Below are 21,948 nucleotides of genomic sequence, written 5' to 3' on the forward strand. Positions count from 1 at the left end.
GATGAGGATGAGGAGGAGGACGAGGATTAGGATAGGATGAGGAGGAGGATAGGATGAGGATGAGGATGAGGAATTGGAGGAGGAGGATAGGATGAGGATGAGGAGAAGGATAGGATGAGGATTAGGATAGGATGAGGGTGAGGACGGAGATGAGGATGAGGATGAGGATTAGGATAGGATGAGGATGGGGAAGAGGATGGGGATGAGGATTAGGAAGAGGATGAGGACGAAAAGGAGCGTAGGATGAGTATGAGGATGAGGTAGAGGATAGGATGTGCATAGGGATGAGGATGAGGAAGAGGATAGGATGTGCATGGGGATGAGGATGACGACGATGATAGGATGAGGATGAGGATGAGGACGAAGAGGAGGGTAGGATGAGGACGTGGATAGGATGAGGATGAGGATGAGGATAGGATGAGGAGGAGGAGGACGAGGATGAGGATAGGATGAGTATGAGGATGAGGATGAGGTTGAGAATGATGATAGGATGAGGATGAGGAGGAGGATAGGATGAGGAGGAGGAGGAGGATGATGATAGGATGAGGACGAGGATATGATGAGGATGAGGAATTGGAGGAGGANCTGTCCATTGGCAACTCAAATCTGGAATTGGATTAAGGGAATTTTCAACATCCATCTGGACTTTTCCTCTGCTAAAGCAATCCTCTTGGCCAGTAAAGCTGATTGGTGTGATCAGGTGCATCACCTCTTCACTGCTTGCATTATTCATGCAATCAGCACGATTTGGTGGTGTAGGAACCAATGCAGATTTCACAACAAAGACTATAGCATTGGCTCTGTCATCAATAGAATCATAACGACAACCTCTCTTTCAGCTAGCTATTCCAAAGTTTCAAGCAAGCCTTCTTTGATCGACCTTTGTATCCTTAAAGCTTTCAAAGTTGCTATCAATTATCCTAAGGCTCCTTCAATATTGGAGGTAATTTGGCAGCCCCCTACGAGAAACACCATCAAGGTTAACACTGATGGTGCAGCTAGAGGTTATCCTGGCCACGCTGGGGGAGGAGCAATCTTCAGAGATCACAGTGGTCAGTGCATTGCCTGCATGGCTGATTACTACGGCATTGAGGATGCTTTATTTGCTGAGTTTAATGCTGCTTTATCAGCAATCCTCTTTGCTATATCCAAGGGTTGGATGAATCTCTGGCTTGAATGTGATTCCACATTGGTGGTGGAAATTCTCAATGGAAATCATAATCCTCCTTGGAAGCTCATAAACAAATGGATTCAGTGCAAAGCAAAAATGGTTGGAATGAATTTCAGGGTGTCTCATATCTATCGAGAAGGCAATTCTTGCGCGGATAAATTGGCTAATTATGGGATTAACTCCAAAGTTAGTTCGAAATGGATGTCTACTCCTAATTTCATTCATCATGAATTCTTGCGTAATAGGAACCTTCTTCCTAGTTATAGATTCTCTTCTTCTTATCACTAATGTATCGTTGTTCCATCTAATATATTTCGAGGTGTAGTTGCACCTTCGGCTAAAAAAAAATATTGTATTTTATTATCACACTTGAGGTAGAACTAAAACCATGGTCTGTTATTAATATAAAAATTACGAGATTCATTTAGAATGTGACAGATAATTAAAGACCATTTTAGACTCACATCTGCAACAAGTAATAAAATAAATGATGTAGAAAATAAAATGTATTACATGTCCTCATGATTTCACGAGACTTTATTTTGTTGAAACCTTAATGTAATTTTTTTTCATCACAATTTGTTTTAATCTCTCATTTTCACTTAAATTTTGACATTTAAATTTTACATATTTTCATATGATAAATATGGTTTCTCACTTTTTTCTCTGTTGAGGGTCTATAAACTATCACAACTAGACCAGAGTATTAAATATTAACATTCCATATTGAAGGATATATAGGGATTCAATAAGGACTTTCATGATTATACCTATCTCTTGTTATAATTAGTCTTTGTCCATTTAGAGAAACATATTTATTCTAGAATAAATGACATAGAAATTTTCAAAGTGTTGAAAATGTAAACTATTAGTGACCTTAGTATGACTACCTATACTTTGCACATGAATATAAAGGATATGTAAAAAATAATATTAATTGACAATAAACAAACAAAATTAGACCAGTAGAAATGTAAGTTTTTTTTCAAACTCGAAATGGACTCATGTACTCATCCCCAATTAATAATTTACAAAGTGCTTGTCATAAATTATATTACACAATTAGATATAATTATTATGTAATGCATTTGATCATTATTTATTCTTTTTTCTTTACTGATATTAATATTTTATATAATGTTCAAAATCATTGAATAAGCTTTATGTTAATGCAAGTTTGATTTAAAAAAAATATGTGCCAAGGAAAATGGGAATGCAATTTTTATATTTTCAATAACTAATATTTTAGAAGTGATCGGTAAGAGTACAATGTTTATCTTCAAATAAGTGAGATAACAAATTTTAAGGTAAAGAAAATATAAATAATAATTGGTATAAATTCTTCTTTCATTATAAAATATATCTTTTTTTTGGAATATGGGTATCACACCACCTTTAAGGTAATGAACTAATATTTTTTTAGAGTAAATGATTATTACTCCCAACAAATGTCATTTATAAATATTAACATGTCCACACCTGTGTGTGTGACAAGTTTGACACACATGACCCATAATTAATGGACGACCATTTTTTTTTTTTCAAATACATGAATAATATTTGTTTTTATACAGAAAAACTCACTATTATAGAACATGTGCATTTTTGCCTTTATTAATGAAGATATTTCACATATGAATTTATTAAGAATGTCACTAAAAATAAAAAATTATAGTGGATGATCTCTATAGAAAATGTGACTAAAATGTAAAGGTTATTAAGAATGTGACCAAAGATTAAAGCTCATAAAAAATATGAGATCATTCAAGGTCCATTAAGAATATGATTAAAATTTAAATATATATCGGAATCAAGTCTATAACAAGTAACAATAATAATTGAAAAAATGTATTACATTTCCTCACAGTTTTCATGAGACTCTTTATTTTTTGAAATGGTATTGCAAATTATTTTACATAATTAAATTATTTACATAATGAATGACAACTCATTCTTGTTCATGACTTGCTTTAAACTCTCATTTTTGTTTCAATTTTGACATCCAAATTTCACATATTTTCTTACGATAGATAAAGTCTATCACCTATTATTGGATATACTGAAATTTGAAATCATTATACCAACTTCTTATTATAATTAGTCTTTGACAATTCAAAGCAATACAATCATCTTAAAATAAATGAGATGACAAATTTTTTAATAATAAAAATTTAAATTATTAATTGGTATGACTCATCTTTTGAAAGTTGTAACATCCTCACCGCTATATAAAGAGGGTTCCATTGAATTATGATATTCATTCAAGATCTCTAAATTGATCAAGTGTGAAGTGTGGAAAATTTCTTGATGGTGAGAATGTCTATTGTTAAATTGGCTTTCGTTTTGGTTTTCATCTTTCTATCAGGTTAGAAATTTATCACTTATTTTATCACTTATAATTTATAATAAGTGATAAAATAATTGATCATCCAGCCGAGTATAATTTAAAATTTTAATTTAAAAAAAAATTGTCATCTTACTTATTCTAATATGAATGTGTTGCTCTAAATTGTGAAAGACTAATTATAACAAGAAGTAGATATAATAATTTAAGATCTCAGTAGATCCCTAGATATTGTACATTATCAAATTCTTTTGCTTAATACTTAGGGTCGATACTGACGTTTTATAGGCCATTCGCGAATAATAGGTGATATACTTTATTTATCATAAGAAAATATGCGAAATTTGAATGTCAGAATTAAGAGTTTAAAGCAAGTCGTGATGACAACAAGAATGAGTTGTCATTCATTATGTAAAGAATTCAACGTAGATGTAGGAAGTCATAAGGTGATTTGATGGTTAAAGTGTGAGTTTAAGGAATGACGTGAAAGATGTTATGAGTTCGAATCTCACACCGATAGAAAATTAAAAAAAATAAAATAAAAGGGGAGTTATAATGTGGTTTGATGGTTGGGAGTGAAGTGAAGGAGATTGAGTTCGAATCTCACCAACAACAAATACTAATATACTAATATTTGTTGATAAAAAAAATTAAGGTAGATGTATTTATAGGAAGTCGAAACTTTGAAGTAATAATTAACAAATTCACACAAATTGCATGTGATTGATAGGTTTACCACACTTGTCTAATATTTTAGTCTAGCCTTTGATTTATTTTTGTGTTTTATGTATCTATATATCTACAAATGCAGTTTTGTTTGCCATGTAATTTTCTTATTTAACTTATAAAATAAATCGTTGCATATAGCAATGACACGTGAAATACAAATATATAATTTGAAAAAAGAACTTTGTATAAATTGATATATAAGCATATAGTATTATATGTGGGGTGTGTTACCCCCTTTGCTTAAAAAAAAATAACGCTATCTTGAGAGAGAAAACGTACATTGCCACAAAATTAGTATACCTAACACATGTGTTTTTTTATTATTTTATTTTTATATTGACTCTTTATCTCTCATATCCCTTAATAATTATTTATTATCTCACAATTTCATTTATTAGAAAAGTAGATACGAACATACAAAATAGCTATTAGCCGTAAGGATAAAAATATATATTTAGCTATTAATGTTTTCTTGAAATTCATAAATCGTAAATAAGTATGAAAAAATATGTTTACCAAAGACAATTAAAAAGGACACAAATTATGTGTGTTGATGTTGATGAATGTAATAATATAACATGTGAGTATATTAAAGCTTTTCAATTTATAGTATTGTAAGAAATTCAATACGTTTAGATTTAGATAATAGGAGTCCTTCATATTTTTTAAATTCGTTAGTTTTTATTAGAGATCCTTTACCCAAAAAGATATAGTTACACAAATGTAGAATATTAATTGCAACTGATTATACATCTCAAATGTTAACCATGTATATTCAAGAATCATATTCTCATTAGTTTTATGAATCTTTTCATTTTAGATATTTGTAACATTTCCTATTAATCTCAAAACTAATTTAATGTTTTTACTACAAATACTAGTTCCCATTAACCATGTCAAAATACTGGTCAAATTTTTATTTAATAAATAAAATGAAGAGATCCATAAAAAATATGCAAAATGTTAAAAGTTGAATATTCTATTATTTTATTCAGACATAATTTACAATCTTAGATAAAAACTATGTTTTTTTCTTTTTCCAGATGGTAAATACTTTTTAGATCATATATGAATCTACTTTTTTGCGAAAGGAAGAACTTCATTCTGTGTCATACTTTCATTTGGAATACGTAGTGTTGGGTATGATACGGATTTTAATATGTAATCCTTATGTATATAAGAATATGATTATGGAAAATGTTAAAATCTTAAGTTTTATTTAACATTTCATGATTTTATAAACTTTGATCTTACAAAATATGATAACAAGATGTAATCCTTCCTTATTGACCCTAAAATATGATAAATAAGGTATATCATCGCGAATGGCCTATAAAAATCAGTATCGTTCGTAAGTATTAAGCATAAGAATTTGATATTGTTCAATATCTAGGGTTATATTGAAATCTTAAATTGTTATATCCACTTTTTGTTATAATTAGTGACAATTCAATGCAACACATTTATCTTACAATAAATGAGATGACAAATTTTTTAATATTAAAATTTTAAATTATATACTATTGAATGATTAATTATTTTATCACTTATTTTTAATATTAAAATTTAAATTATTAATGGGTGAGATTCATCTTTTGAAAGTTGTAACACCCTCATCACTTTATACAGAGGGTTCCATTGAATTGTGATTTCCATTCAAGATCTTTAAATTAATCAAATGTAAAGTGTGAAAAATTTCTTAATAGTAAATATGCCTATTGTTAAATTGGCTTTCGTTTTGGTTTTCATTTTTGCATCAGGTTAGAAATTTATCACTTATTTTATTACATTTATCACATATTTTAAATTTATCACTTATTTTTATGGAGACTATAAATTGAAAAGGGTTAATATACTCACATGTTATATTATTATATAGATCAACATCAACACACATAATTGATGTCCTGTTTAATTGTGTCTTTTTTGAATCTATTTTTTGGTATTTATTTACGCTTTTTGAATTTCAAGAAAACATTAATAGCTAAATATAAAATTTTATACTTACTGCTAATACCTATTTTTTGTGTTCATGTATATTTTTCTGATAAATGAAATTGTTAGTGGAAAAATAAATAATTACTCTAACATAAAGTGTCCATATAAAAAATAATATAAAATAAGTCGCATGTGTTAGCTATACTAATTGTGTGATAATGTATGTTTTCCCTCCCAAGATAGCGTTAAATAGGAAGAAATGGTGTACATAGCGATCCACACACATTATAATACTATATACATGCACATTAATTTATACAAGGTTCCTTTTCAAATTATATATTTGTATTTCTCGTGTTATTGCTATATGCAACAATATATATTATAGGTTAAATAAAAAAATTACATGGCAAAAATAACTTCGGTTAGTAGATATATAGATATATAAGACACACAAAATCAAAGACTAGAGTAAGATATTAGACATGTATGGTAAACCTATCAATCACAATTGAAGGGAAGTTGTTCACAATTAATTCAAAGTTTCAAGTTCTTGTAAATGCATCTACCTTAATTATAATTTGTATGGAGATATTATAGCTCATAGTAACCTCTAATACAATATTGCATTCAGGGATAAAATACGTGTTTCAAAGCACAATAAAATATACAGCAACATTGCAAATTATCTTAATGAGAACTAAGTAGATATTCAAAAGTAAGATTTGGTCATGAAAAAAATTTCAATAAGGCGTACATTTAATATATAATAAATATTCAATATTGCACTTTCTTGTATAAATTTCACTTATTTATTTTAATGATGGATGTCATGACTCCTAACGGCATTCATTAACTTAACTTTAAATAAATAAACAAAAAAAATATATATATATATGTATATATATATAGTTTGATATGAGGAGTACAATTCCTCTACTCAATTGACTTAGTTTATGATATAATTATTTTTTTATTGACAAAATAAAATTTTATTAGAAAATATAAAATATAAAATTGTTTATTTGAGAGATATTTTGTAATAGAGTTCCTTGCTATATATATAAGAGTGTCAGCTTATACTTTTTACAAGAATATAAGGATAAATAACAAAAATATTAATTGACGAAAAATAAACAAAATTATAAATTTAGAAATCTGTAAAATTATTTTTGAACAATGAAGTCAATTTATTTACACCATTAGAAATCATAATTTAAAAATTGTTTGTCTAAAAAAGTTCGAATGCCATATGTTATACAACAACACGAAATGTAAGTAACTTTTATTATTTTATATGTTCCTCGATAATTAATTAATCTTTTTGGTTTTTTTGATAATAAAATTTTATACTATGTCAAAAATACATAGAAAGAGATTGACATGAATGCTAGAGTATTATTGTGTATTCTTTTTTTATCTCAAAATATTTCTTTTTTTTAAGCTAGGATGCTAAAGCACCCCAAAGAATTTATTAAAGAAAGACAAAGAGAGCCATTACAAGTTGGAGAATCTATAGTTGGGTAACCCCAACCAATTTTTATTACAATCCATAAAGATTAGTCTAGGGATTGAATCCCACCAAGTAAAAGTCCTAGATTGGATCCCATGGTTAGCTAGCAAATCCACACAAGAACTGCCTTCCCTAAAGATGTGAGAAACTGTCCAAGATATAGAGGTTAAAAGTTTTTTGCAGAGAAGCCATATGCTTGAGAAGATCCAGGGAGGATTTATTGACCCTTTGAAAATTCCCACCACCAATGTTGAATCACTCTCAATCCATATCGAATTCCAGCCCTTTGCATAAGCAAATTCGATTGACAAGATAACAGAGAGAAGCTCTGCATGAAGAGCATTCTGGATATCATAAAAGGCAGCAAAACAACCCACAAATTTGCCTAGGTGGTATCGGAAAATCTCCCCCTCCAGCCAAGTCAGGGCTACCATTGGCTGCTCCATCAGTATTAACCTTTAGCCAACCTGTACGAGGAGGTTTCTAGATGACCTCTTGGATATTAGAACTCCTTTTGAATCTCATAGGGATGCAAAGACTCCTTAGAATGCCAAACTCCTGGGGATATTATTTGTATAAGACTTTAAGCCCTTAGCATCAAAAGAGATGTCTAGCTTTAGCTTCTCAAAGGCTTTTGCAACTGAGATCAACCTATTCTCAAACCTTGCTTTGTTTCTGCAAAACCAAATTGCACTAATTGTATGAATTATGCAAATGGATAAGACCTCTTTTAGCTGAGGATTCTAGGCCCTGTTGCATATCCTCCAAAGAGCAGAGCAAGAGGAAGTATCCATTAGAATTGATAAAGTTGAATTTAGCCAGCTCCATATATGATGAGCAAAGGTACAATTGAGGAAAAGATGGTTAGAGCTTTCATAATCCCCCTTACAAAGGCTGCACATAGAAACCACATTACATCCCCTTCTCTGAAGATTTTCATCAATAAGGATTTTTTTGTGCTTCCATCTCCAAGCTATGAAGGACTTAGAAGGAGGGATTGTAGCTGACCAAATAGATTTGAACCAAGACACAGTGGTAGCAGGGGGCTTAATGTAGGAGTAGGCAGCTTTAAGAGATAGAATGCCATCAATGATGCCTTGCCAAACTATCCTATCTTCACAAACAGAATTAAAGTCCTTGAGATTTTAGAAGAAATGTCTTGGGAAAAGTTTCACCAATTGCCTAGGAATTGTCCACTTACCCTGTGTATTCAATAACTAATATTTTAGAATAAATGTTTGACTATTATAAGCATCACATTTATCTTAAAATAAGTGAGATCACATATTTTAAAGGGTTGAAATATAAAGTATTAATCATTATAAATTCATCTGTTATTTTTATTATAGAATATATCTTTTTTTTTTTTTATTAAATAAGGTATCACATCACCCTCATAGGTAAGAAACTAAAATCTTCCACAATGAGTGATAATAGTTCCCAACAAATATCGCATATAGGTATTAATTGGGACAACCATATGCATATGCAAAAAGTGTCCAATAATTTATAGGACAACTTTTTTACTTTCGTAAATAATTTTTATTTTCACATTTTTATTATTTTGCACAATGATTATTTATAACATTTCACAATGATTTATTCAATATTATATTGCACATATGAATTTATTAAATATTTATTATTATTGTAATCAATGTATTTTATTATCACACTTGAGGGAAATTCTTGTGCCGATAAGTTAGCTAACTATGCAATAGATTCTAGGCATAATTCTAAATGGAACAATTCTCCTACCATTATAAAGGATGAGTATAATAGAAATAGACTAGGCCTCCCTAGCTATAAGTTTAACAATTTGTAATTTGTTCTACCTTGTTTGTTTTATCTAATATATTTCTGAGGTGTAGTTGCACCTTTGCTTAAAAAAAAGGTAGAACTAAAATCATGATATGTTATCAATATAAAAATATGAGATCAATTTAGAATGTGAAAGATAATTAAAAACTATTTTAGACTCACATATTATATATCACAAATTACTTCAACAATACTCTAATTATTCATCCAAAGTAACTTATATTGTATGATACGAATTTTTTGTTCATGTATTTTTTATGTGAATACAGATATGTGCAGTGAATCAGATGCGTTTGGTCCATTACGCATATTTCTTGTAGCTCAGACAAACAATGTGAAATAATTCATGGTCCAGGTTGTAAATGTATTAAAACATTTTGTTGCCCACCACCATCTTTTGACAAAATCCAAAGCAAAACATCCCATGAATGAGTATGAAATAGTGTGAGGTGGAATAGGAAAATGTTAATAAGGATGGATTATATCTTATTTTGTAAGACTAAAATTTATAAAGTCATAATAGTTAAGATTTAAACATTTTCCTCAATCATAATCTTATTTACATAATTTCGTTATATATTATCATAATCCATATGATATCCAGTATTACGTAGTCCAATTGAAATTGTGAAATAGAAGCAAGTTCTTCGTTGCTGAAAAAGGTAGACTCGTATATGATTTGAGAAATATTTATCATCCTAAAAAAAGAAAAAACAGAGTCTTTGTGTAGCATTTTAAATTATGCCTGAATAAAATAATTAAAAAATTATCAAACATCTATTTTTTCCTCTTATTTAAATATTGGATTTTCAAATATAGTTGAAGATTTCAACTAATATTATCACGTAATATCAAAATGTATATATATATATAAGCTTATGAAAATGTTGAATAAAATTTAAACTTTTAACATTATGAATAATCTTTTTATATGGATCTTTTCATTTTATTTATTAAATAAAAGTTTGACCATAGATATGTGTAACATGTCCTATCGTTTGTGAATAATGTTAACTCGAAACTAATTTAATTTTCTCACTACAAATACTAATTTCCATGAACCATGTCAAACATGAATATATTGAGTGATTTCATCTCTAATATTAGAGATTACAATACTAAAATGTGAGGTAAAGGGCAAGCTTAATAATGTATATTTGTTTTTATGAAAAAATACTTTAAAACCTAATGATATATATGTATTCAGGGAGGTCTTAAATAGTTGTACCAAATTCTTGTTACAATTAGTCTTTTTCCATTTAAGAAACATATTTATCCTAGAGTAAATGACAGAAAAATTCCAAGGTGTTGATAATGTAAACTATTGGTTGACCTTAGTGTGACTACCTATACTTTGAACAAGAATATATAGGATATATAAAAAATTATGTTAACTCATAATAAATAAACAAAATTATACTGGTTGAAATCTATAAAAATTATTTTTGAAACTCGAAATCAACTCATGTACTCACCCGCGATTAATATTTTACAAAATGCTTGTGTAAAAAAAGTTGAAATGCCATAAATTACACTACATTATTAAATGTAATTATTATTTATTGTCTTTGATAATTATGTATTCCTTTTTATTCAAAGACAATAATATTTGAGCTAATTTCAAATTTCATTGAACAAGTTTTATATTCATGCAAGTTTGATTTAAAAAAGTATGTGCCAAGAAAAAAAAAATGTTAATCTAAGTTTTATATTTTCAAGAACTAATATTTTAGAATTGACTAGTAAGGGCAACAAATTTATCTTTAAATAAGTGAGATAACAAATTTTAAGGTGCAGCAAATATAAGTATTAATTACTATAAATTCTTATTTCAATATAGAATATATTTTTCTTAAAAACGGTATCAAATCACCTTATAGGTAATAAACTAATATCTTTTAGACGAATGACTGATTATCTCTCCCAAAAAGTTTTGTTTATAAGTATTACCATGCCAACACCTAAGTGTGTGTGACAAGTTTGTCACACATGACCTATGATTAATGGACGACCAGTTTTTTTTAAATACACAAATAATATTTCTTTTTATACATAAAAACTCAATATTGTAGAATAATTGCATTTTTGACTTTATTAATTATTGTATTCCACATTCGAATTTATTAATAATGTCACTAAAAGAAATATTGGACTGGATGATCTACATATAAAATGCGACAGAAAAGTAAAGGTGACTAAGAATGTGGCCAAAGATTAAATGTTATATTAAATATGATATCACTCAAGGTTCATAAAGAATATGACTAAAAAAAATATATATATTCGAATCAAGTCTACGACAAGAAACAGTAATAAATTGAAAGAAAAATGGATTACATTTCCTCAATGTTTTCATGAGTCTTTTTATTGGTTGAAATGTTATTTCAAATTGTTTTAAGTAATTAAATTCTTTACATAATGAATGACAACTCATTTTTGTTATCATCATGACTTGTTTTAAACTCTCATTTTCATTTCAATTCTGACATTTAAATTTCACATATTTTATTACGATAAATAAGGTCTCTCACGTATTCTCTGTGAATGGCCTATAAATACAGACCCTATGTATAAAGCTTAAGCATTTAATAGTGTACAATATCTAGGGATATAGTAAGATCTTATATCATTATATATACTTCTTGCTATAATTGATCTTTGGCAATTCAAAGCAACATATTTATCTTAGAATAAATGAGTTGACAAATTTTCTAGTATTAAAAATATAAATTATTAATTGGTGTAACTCATCCTTTGAAAATTGAAACACCTTCATGACTATATAAAGAGGGTTCCAGTGAATTGTGATATCCATTCAAGATCTCTGAATTGATCAAGTGTGAACTGTTGAAAATTTCTTGAGTGTGAGGATGTCTATTGTTAAATTGGCTTTCGTATTGGTTTTCATCTTTGCATCAGGTTAGAAATTTTATTTTACTTCAAATTATCATTATGTCTCTCGTCCATATGTATGAATCATATTCTATATCACAAATTACTTCCCCAATACTCTAATTATTCATCTAAAGTTACTTGTATTGTATGATACGGATTTTTTGTTCATGTATTTTTTATGTGAATACAGATATGTGCAGAGAATCAGATGCATTTGGTCCCATTACGCATATTCCTTGTAGCTCAGACAAACAATGTGAAATAATTCATGGTCCAGGTTGCAAATGTATTAAAACATTTTGTTGCCCACCACCATCTTTTGACAAAATCCAAAGCAAAACATCCCATGAATGAGTATGAAATAGTGTGAGGTGGAATAGGAAAATGTTAATAAGGATGGATTATATCTTATTTTGTAAGACTAAAATTTATAAAGTCATAATAGTTAAGATTTAAACATTTTCCTCAATCATAATCTTATTTACATAATTTCGTTATATATTATCATAATCCATATGATATCCAGTATTACGTAGTCCAATTGAAATTGTGAAATAGAAGCAAGTTCTTCGTTGCTGAAAAAGGTAGACTCGTATATGATTTGAGAAATATTTATCATCCTAAAAAAAGAAAAAACAGAGTCTTTGTGTAGCATTTTAAATTATGCCTGAATAAAATAATTAAAAAATTATCAAACATCTATTTTTTCCTCTTATTTAAATATTGGATTTTCAAATATAGTTGAAGATTTCAACTAATATTATCACGTAATATCAAAATGTATATATATATATATATAAGCTTATGAAAATGTTGAATAAAATTTAAACTTTTAACATTATGAATAATCTTTTTATATGGATCTTTTCATTTTATTTATTAAATAAAAGTTTGACCATAGATATGTGTAACATGTCCTATCGTTTGTGAATAATGTTAACTCGAAACTAATTTAATTTTCTCACTACAAATACTAATTTCCATGAACCATGTCAAACATGAATATATTGAGTGATTTCATCTCTAATATTAGAGATTACAATACTAAAATGTGAGGTAAAGGGCAAGCTTAATAATTTATAATTGTTTTTATGAAAAAATACTTTAAAATCTAATCATTAAATTTTTTTCAAGGACAAATGTCACCATCTTCATCTACTATTGGCTCCTCAAGTACTGAAGAAAATATAATTCTTGTTTGTACATGGTTAATATTTGAGATATATAATCAATTGCAATTAATATTCTACACGCTGAGTGACTGTTTATTTTTGGCTAAAGGATCTCCAATAAAAACAAATAAATTTTAAAAAATATGAAGGACTCGTATGATCTCAATGTATTCAATTTATTACTTATTTTTATGAATACAATAAATTGAAGAGAATAAAGTATCTTTCGTATAAGGGGTTAAGTTATCTCTTCCAGCCACTAAAATCATGACATGTGTCCTATTTAACCATTTTCTGCAAAACATATTTCTAAAAAGTAACAAAAATAGGACATTGTCATGATTTTAGTGGCTATAGGAGATAAGTAACTTATCTCTCGTATGAGAAGATACTTCATTCCCTAAATTGAAAAGGGTTAATAGAATCACACGTTATAATATTAAGAAGATTAACATCAACACACATGATTTGCGCCCTATTAAATTGTCTCTTTGTAAACATATTTTTTTCAAATTCATTTACGATTTTTGAATTTCAAGAAAACAATAATAACTACATATACATTTCTATCCATACTACTAATAGCTATTTTTTATGTTCGTGTGTACTTTTTTAATAAATGAAATTTTTAGTGAGAAAATAAATAATTTCTAAGGGATACGAGACATAAAGGATCAATATAAAATGAAAAATAAAAAAAGTCACATGCCTTAACTACACTAATTGTGTGATAATGTATGTTTTCCCCCTCACGATAGGGTTAAATAGGAAGAAATGGTGTACATTGCAATCCACACACATTATTTTACTATATGCATGCACATTAATTATTACAAGGTTCTTTTTCAATTGTAATTTGTATTTATCGTGTTATCATTATAGGCAACAATATATTCTATATGTTTAATAAAAGCATTACATGGCAAACAAAACTGTATTTGTAGATGTATAGATATAAAAACACACAAAAACCAAAGGCCAGAGTAAAATATTAGAGATGTGTGGTAAACCTGTCAAACGCAATCGGTGGGAAGTTGTTGATCATTAATTCAAAGTTTCGAGTTCTTGTAAATGTATCTACGTTAATTATATTTTGTATATGGAGATATTATCCTCATAATAACCTCTAAAACAATATTGGATTCATGGATAGTATATTATGTTTCAAAAAAACAATATTGGATTCATGGATAATACAAATGAATTTATTAAATATTTATTATTGTAGTAATCACTGTGTTGTACTATCAAACTTGAGGTAGAAATGAAATCGGGGTCTATTTTCAATCTAAAAAATATGAGATCCATTTAGAATGTGACTAGTAATTAAAAACTATTTTAGACTCACATCTCTGATGGGTAATAAGAATAAATGATGTATAAAAAAGAAATTGAGTTACATGTTCTCACGATTTCATGAGACTCTTTTTGTTGAAACTTTAATGTAAATTATTTTTATAATTAACCACTACTCTTCTTTTCATCTTGATTTGTTTTAATCTCTCATATTCATTTAAAATTTGACATTCATATTTTATATATTTTTTTATGATAAATATGGTCTCACACTTACTATCTATTAAGGGTGTATAAACTGTCGTAACTAGACCCGAGTATTAAACATTAACATTCAACATGTTATGATATATATGTATTCAGGGAGGTCTTAAATAGTTGTACCAAATTCTTGTTACAATTAGTCTTTTTCCATTTAAGAAACATATTTATCCTAGAGTAAATGACAGAAAAATTCCAAGGTGTTGATAATGTAAACTATTGGTTGACCTTAGTGTGACTACCTATACTTTGAACAAGAATATATAGGATATATAAAAAATTATGTTAACTCATAATAAATAAACAAAATTATACTGGTTGAAATCTATAAAAATTATTTTTGAAACTCGAAATCAACTCATGTACTCACCCGCGATTAATATTTTACAAAATGCTTGTGTAAAAAAAGTTGAAATGCCATAAATTACACTACATTATTAAATGTAATTATTATTTATTGTCTTTGATAATTATGTATTCCTTTTTATTCAAAGACAATAATATTTGAGCTAATTTCAAATTTCATTGAACAAGTTTTATATTCATGCAAGTTTGATTTAAAAAAGTATGTGCCAAGAAAAAAAAAATGTTAATCTAAGTTTTATATTTTCAAGAACTAATATTTTAGAATTGACTAGTAAGGGCAACAAATTTATCTTTAAATAAGTGAGATAACAAATTTTAAGGTGCAGCAAATATAAGTATTAATTACTATAAATTCTTATTTCAATATAGAATATATTTTTCTTAAAAACGGTATCAAATCACCTTATAGGTAATAAACTAATATCTTTTAGACGAATGACTGATTATCTCTCCCAAAAAGTTTTGTTTATAAGTATTACCATGCCAACACCTAAGTGTGTGTGACAAGTTTGTCACACATGACCTATGATTAATGGACGACCAGTTTTTTTTAAATACACAAATAATATTTCTTTTTATACATAAAAACTCAATATTGTAGAATAATTGCATTTTTGACTTTATTAATTATTGTATTCCACATTCGAATTTATTAATAATGTCACTAAAAGAAATATTGGACTGGATGATCTACATATAAAATGCGACAGAAAAGTAAAGGTGACTAAGAATGTGGCCAAAGATTAAATGTTATATTAAATATGATATCACTCAAGGTTCATAAAGAATATGACTAAAAAAAATATATATATTCGAATCAAGTCTACGACAAGAAACAGTAATAAATTGAAAGAAAAATGGATTACATTTCCTCAATGTTTTCATGAGTCTTTTTATTGGTTGAAATGTTATTTCAAATTGTTTTAAGTAATTAAATTCTTTACATAATGAATGACAACTCATTTTTGTTATCATCATGACTTGTTTTAAACTCTCATTTTCATTTCAATTCTGACATTTAAATTTCACATATTTTATTACGATAAATAAGGTCTCTCACGTATTCTCTGTGAATGGCCTATAAATACAGACCCTATGTATAAAGCTTAAGCATTTAATAGTGTACAATATCTAGGGATATAGTAAGATCTTATATCATTATATATACTTCTTGCTATAATTGATCTTTGGCAATTCAAAGCAACATATTTATCTTAGAATAAATGAGTTGACAAATTTTCTAGTATTAAAAATATAAATTATTAATTGGTGTAACTCATCCTTTGAAAATTGAAACACCTTCATGACTATATAAAGAGGGTTCCAGTGAATTGTGATATCCATTCAAGATCTCTGAATTGATCAAGTGTGAACTGTTGAAAATTTCTTGAGTGTGAGGATGTCTATTGTTAAATTGGCTTTCGTATTGGTTTTCATCTTTGCATCAGGTTAGAAATTTTATTTTACTTCAAATTATCATTATGTCTCTCGTCCATATGTATGAATCATATTCTATATCACAAATTACTTCCCCAATACTCTAATTATTCATCTAAAGTTACTTGTATTGTATGATACGGATTTTTTGTTCATGTATTTTTTATGTGAATACAGATATGTGCAGAGAATCAGATGCATTTGGTCCCATTACGCATATTCCTTGTAGCTCAGACAAACAATGTGAAATAATTCATGGTCCAGGTTGCAAATGTATTAAAACATTTTGTTGCCCACCACCATCTTTTGACAAAATCCAAAGCAAAACATCCCATGAATGAGTATGAAATAGTGTGAGGTGGAATAGGAAAATGTTAATAAGGATGGATTATATCTTATTTTGTAAGACTAAAATTTATAAAGTCATAATAGTTAAGATTTAAACATTTTCCTCAATCATAATCTTATTTACATAATTTCGTTATATATTATCATAATCCATATGATATCCAGTATTACGTAGTCCAATTGAAATTGTGAAATAGAAGCAAGTTCTTCGTTGCTGAAAAAGGTAGACTCGTATATGATTTGAGAAATATTTATCATCCTAAAAAAAGAAAAAACAGAGTCTTTGTGTAGCATTTTAAATTATGCCTGAATAAAATAATTAAAAAATTATCAAACATCTATTTTTTCCTCTTATTTAAATATTGGATTTTCAAATATAGTTGAAGATTTCAACTAATATTATCACGTAATATCAAAATGTATATATATATATATATAAGCTTATGAAAATGTTGAATAAAATTTAAACTTTTAACATTATGAATAATCTTTTTATATGGATCTTTTCATTTTATTTATTAAATAAAAGTTTGACCATAGATATGTGTAACATGTCCTATCGTTTGTGAATAATGTTAACTCGAAACTAATTTAATTTTCTCACTACAAATACTAATTTCCATGAACCATGTCAAACATGAATATATTGAGTGATTTCATCTCTAATATTAGAGATTACAATACTAAAATGTGAGGTAAAGGGCAAGCTTAATAATTTATAATTGTTTTTATGAAAAAATACTTTAAAATCTAATCATTAAATTTTTTTCAAGGACAAATGTCACCATCTTCATCTACTATTGGCTCCTCAAGTACTGAAGAAAATATAATTCTTGTTTGTACATGGTTAATATTTGAGATATATAATCAATTGCAATTAATATTCTACACGCTGAGTGACTGTTTATTTTTGGCTAAAGGATCTCCAATAAAAACAAATAAATTTTAAAAAATATGAAGGACTCGTATGATCTCAATGTATTCAATTTATTACTTATTTTTATGAATACAATAAATTGAAGAGAATAAAGTATCTTTCGTATAAGGGGTTAAGTTATCTCTTCCAGCCACTAAAATCATGACATGTGTCCTATTTAACCATTTTCTGCAAAACATATTTCTAAAAAGTAACAAAAATAGGACATTGTCATGATTTTAGTGGCTATAGGAGATAAGTAACTTATCTCTCGTATGAGAAGATACTTCATTCCCTAAATTGAAAAGGGTTAATAGAATCACACGTTATAATATTAAGAAGATTAACATCAACACACATGATTTGCGCCCTATTAAATTGTCTCTTTGTAAACATATTTTTTTCAAATTCATTTACGATTTTTGAATTTCAAGAAAACAATAATAACTACATATACATTTCTATCCATACTACTAATAGCTATTTTTTATGTTCGTGTGTACTTTTTTAATAAATGAAATTTTTAGTGAGAAAATAAATAATTTCTAAGGGATACGAGACATAAAGGATCAATATAAAATGAAAAATAAAAAAAGTCACATGCCTTAACTACACTAATTGTGTGATAATGTATGTTTTCCCCCTCACGATAGGGTTAAATAGGAAGAAATGGTGTACATTGCAATCCACACACATTATTTTACTATATGCATGCACATTAATTATTACAAGGTTCTTTTTCAATTGTAATTTGTATTTATCGTGTTATCATTATAGGCAACAATATATTCTATATGTTTAATAAAAGCATTACATGGCAAACAAAACTGTATTTGTAGATGTATAGATATAAAAACACACAAAAACCAAAGGCCAGAGTAAAATATTAGAGATGTGTGGTAAACCTGTCAAACGCAATCGGTGGGAAGTTGTTGATCATTAATTCAAAGTTTCGAGTTCTTGTAAATGTATCTACGTTAATTATATTTTGTATATGGAGATATTATCCTCATAATAACCTCTAAAACAATATTGGATTCATGGATAGTATATTATGTTTCAAAAAAACAATATTGGATTCATGGATAATACAAATGAATTTATTAAATATTTATTATTGTAGTAATCACTGTGTTGTACTATCAAACTTGAGGTAGAAATGAAATCGGGGTCTATTTTCAATCTAAAAAATATGAGATCCATTTAGAATGTGACTAGTAATTAAAAACTATTTTAGACTCACATCTCTGATGGGTAATAAGAATAAATGATGTATAAAAAAGAAATTGAGTTACATGTTCTCACGATTTCATGAGACTCTTTTTGTTGAAACTTTAATGTAAATTATTTTTATAATTAACCACTACTCTTCTTTTCATCTTGATTTGTTTTAATCTCTCATATTCATTTAAAATTTGACATTCATATTTTATATATTTTTTTATGATAAATATGGTCTCACACTTACTATCTATTAAGGGTGTATAAACTGTCGTAACTAGACCCGAGTATTAAACATTAACATTCAACATGTTATGATATATATGTATTCAGGGAGGTCTTAAATAGTTGTACCAAATTCTTGTTACAATTAGTCTTTTTCCATTTAAGAAACATATTTATCCTAGAGTAAATGACAGAAAAATTCCAAGGTGTTGATAATGTAAACTATTGGTTGACCTTAGTGTGACTACCTATACTTTGAACAAGAATATATAGGATATATAAAAAATTATGTTAACTCATAATAAATAAACAAAATTATACTGGTTGAAATCTATAAAAATTATTTTTGAAACTCGAAATCAACTCATGTACTCACCCGCGATTAATATTTTACAAAATGCTTGTGTAAAAAAAGTTGAAATGCCATAAATTACACTACATTATTAAATGTAATTATTATTTATTGTCTTTGATAATTATGTATTCCTTTTTATTCAAAGACAATAATATTTGAGCTAATTTCAAATTTCATTGAACAAGTTTTATATTCATGCAAGTTTGATTTAAAAAAGTATGTGCCAAGAAAAAAAAAATGTTAATCTAAGTTTTATATTTTCAAGAACTAATATTTTAGAATTGACTAGTAAGGGCAACAAATTTATCTTTAAATAAGTGAGATAACAAATTTTAAGGTGCAGCAAATATAAGTATTAATTACTATAAATTCTTATTTCAATATAGAATATATTTTTCTTAAAAACGGTATCAAATCACCTTATAGGTAATAAACTAATATCTTTTAGACGAATGACTGATTATCTCTCCCAAAAAGTTTTGTTTATAAGTATTACCATGCCAACACCTAAGTGTGTGTGACAAGTTTGTCACACATGACCTATGATTAATGGACGACCAGTTTTTTTTAAATACACAAATAATATTTCTTTTTATACATAAAAACTCAATATTGTAGAATAATTGCATTTTTGACTTTATTAATTATTGTATTCCACATTCGAATTTATTAATAATGTCACTAAAAGAAATATTGGACTGGATGATCTACATATAAAATGCGACAGAAAAGTAAAGGTGACTAAGAATGTGGCCAAAGATTAAATGTTATATTAAATATGATATCACTCAAGGTTCATAAAGAATATGACTAAAAAAAATATATATATTCGAATCAAGTCTACGACAAGAAACAGTAATAAATTGAAAGAAAAATGGATTACATTTCCTCAATGTTTTCATGAGTCTTTTTATTGGTTGAAATGTTATTTCAAATTGTTTTAAGTAATTAAATTCTTTACATAATGAATGACAACTCATTTTTGTTATCATCATGACTTGTTTTAAACTCTCATTTTCATTTCAATTCTGACATTTAAATTTCACATATTTTATTACGATAAATAAGGTCTCTCACGTATTCTCTGTGAATGGCCTATAAATACAGACCCTATGTATAAAGCTTAAGCATTTAATAGTGTACAATATCTAGGGATATAGTAAGATCTTATATCATTATATATACTTCTTGCTATAATTGATCTTTGGCAATTCAAAGCAACATATTTATCTTAGAATAAATGAGTTGACAAATTTTCTAGTATTAAAAATATAAATTATTAATTGGTGTAACTCATCCTTTGAAAATTGAAACACCTTCATGACTATATAAAGAGGGTTCCAGTGAATTGTGATATCCATTCAAGATCTCTGAATTGATCAAGTGTGAACTGTTGAAAATTTCTTGAGTGTGAGGATGTCTATTGTTAAATTGGCTTTCGTATTGGTTTTCATCTTTGCATCAGGTTAGAAATTTTATTTTACTTCAAATTATCATTATGTCTCTCGTCCATATGTATGAATCATATTCTATATCACAAATTACTTCCCCAATACTCTAATTATTCATCTAAAGTTACTTGTATTGTATGATACGGATTTTTTGTTCATGTATTTTTTATGTGAATACAGATATGTGCAGAGAATCAGATGCATTTGGTCCCATTACGCATATTCCTTGTAGCTCAGACAAACAATGTGAAATAATTCATGGTCCAGGTTGCAAATGTATTAAAACATTTTGTTGCCCACCACCATCTTTTGACAAAATCCAAAGCAAAACATCCCATGAATGAGTATGAAATAGTGTGAGGTGGAATAGGAAAATGTTAATAAGGATGGATTATATCTTATTTTGTAAGACTAAAATTTATAAAGTCATAATAGTTAAGATTTAAACATTTTCCTCAATCATAATCTTATTTACATAATTTCGTTATA

General features: G+C 27.5%; 3 long non-coding RNA genes across 3 annotated transcripts; all 3 read left to right on the top strand.

Moving 5' to 3' along the window:
* On the top strand, positions 12,194-12,910 carry LOC109354135. The gene is made up of 2 exons (XR_002108507.1): positions 12,194-12,435; positions 12,602-12,910. It is a non-coding gene; the product is annotated as an uncharacterized LOC109354135 (long non-coding RNA).
* LOC109354138 lies at positions 16,713-17,429 on the top strand. The gene is made up of 2 exons (XR_002108508.1): positions 16,713-16,954; positions 17,121-17,429. It is a non-coding gene; the product is annotated as an uncharacterized LOC109354138 (long non-coding RNA).
* Positions 21,232-21,948, top strand: LOC109354134. Its single transcript, XR_002108506.1, has 2 exons — positions 21,232-21,473; positions 21,640-21,948. It is a non-coding gene; the product is annotated as an uncharacterized LOC109354134 (long non-coding RNA).

Source organism: Lupinus angustifolius, chromosome LG08, assembly GCF_001865875.1.
Source record: "Lupinus angustifolius cultivar Tanjil chromosome LG08, LupAngTanjil_v1.0, whole genome shotgun sequence".
In the NCBI taxonomy this organism is placed as follows: domain Eukaryota; kingdom Viridiplantae; phylum Streptophyta; class Magnoliopsida; order Fabales; family Fabaceae; genus Lupinus; species Lupinus angustifolius.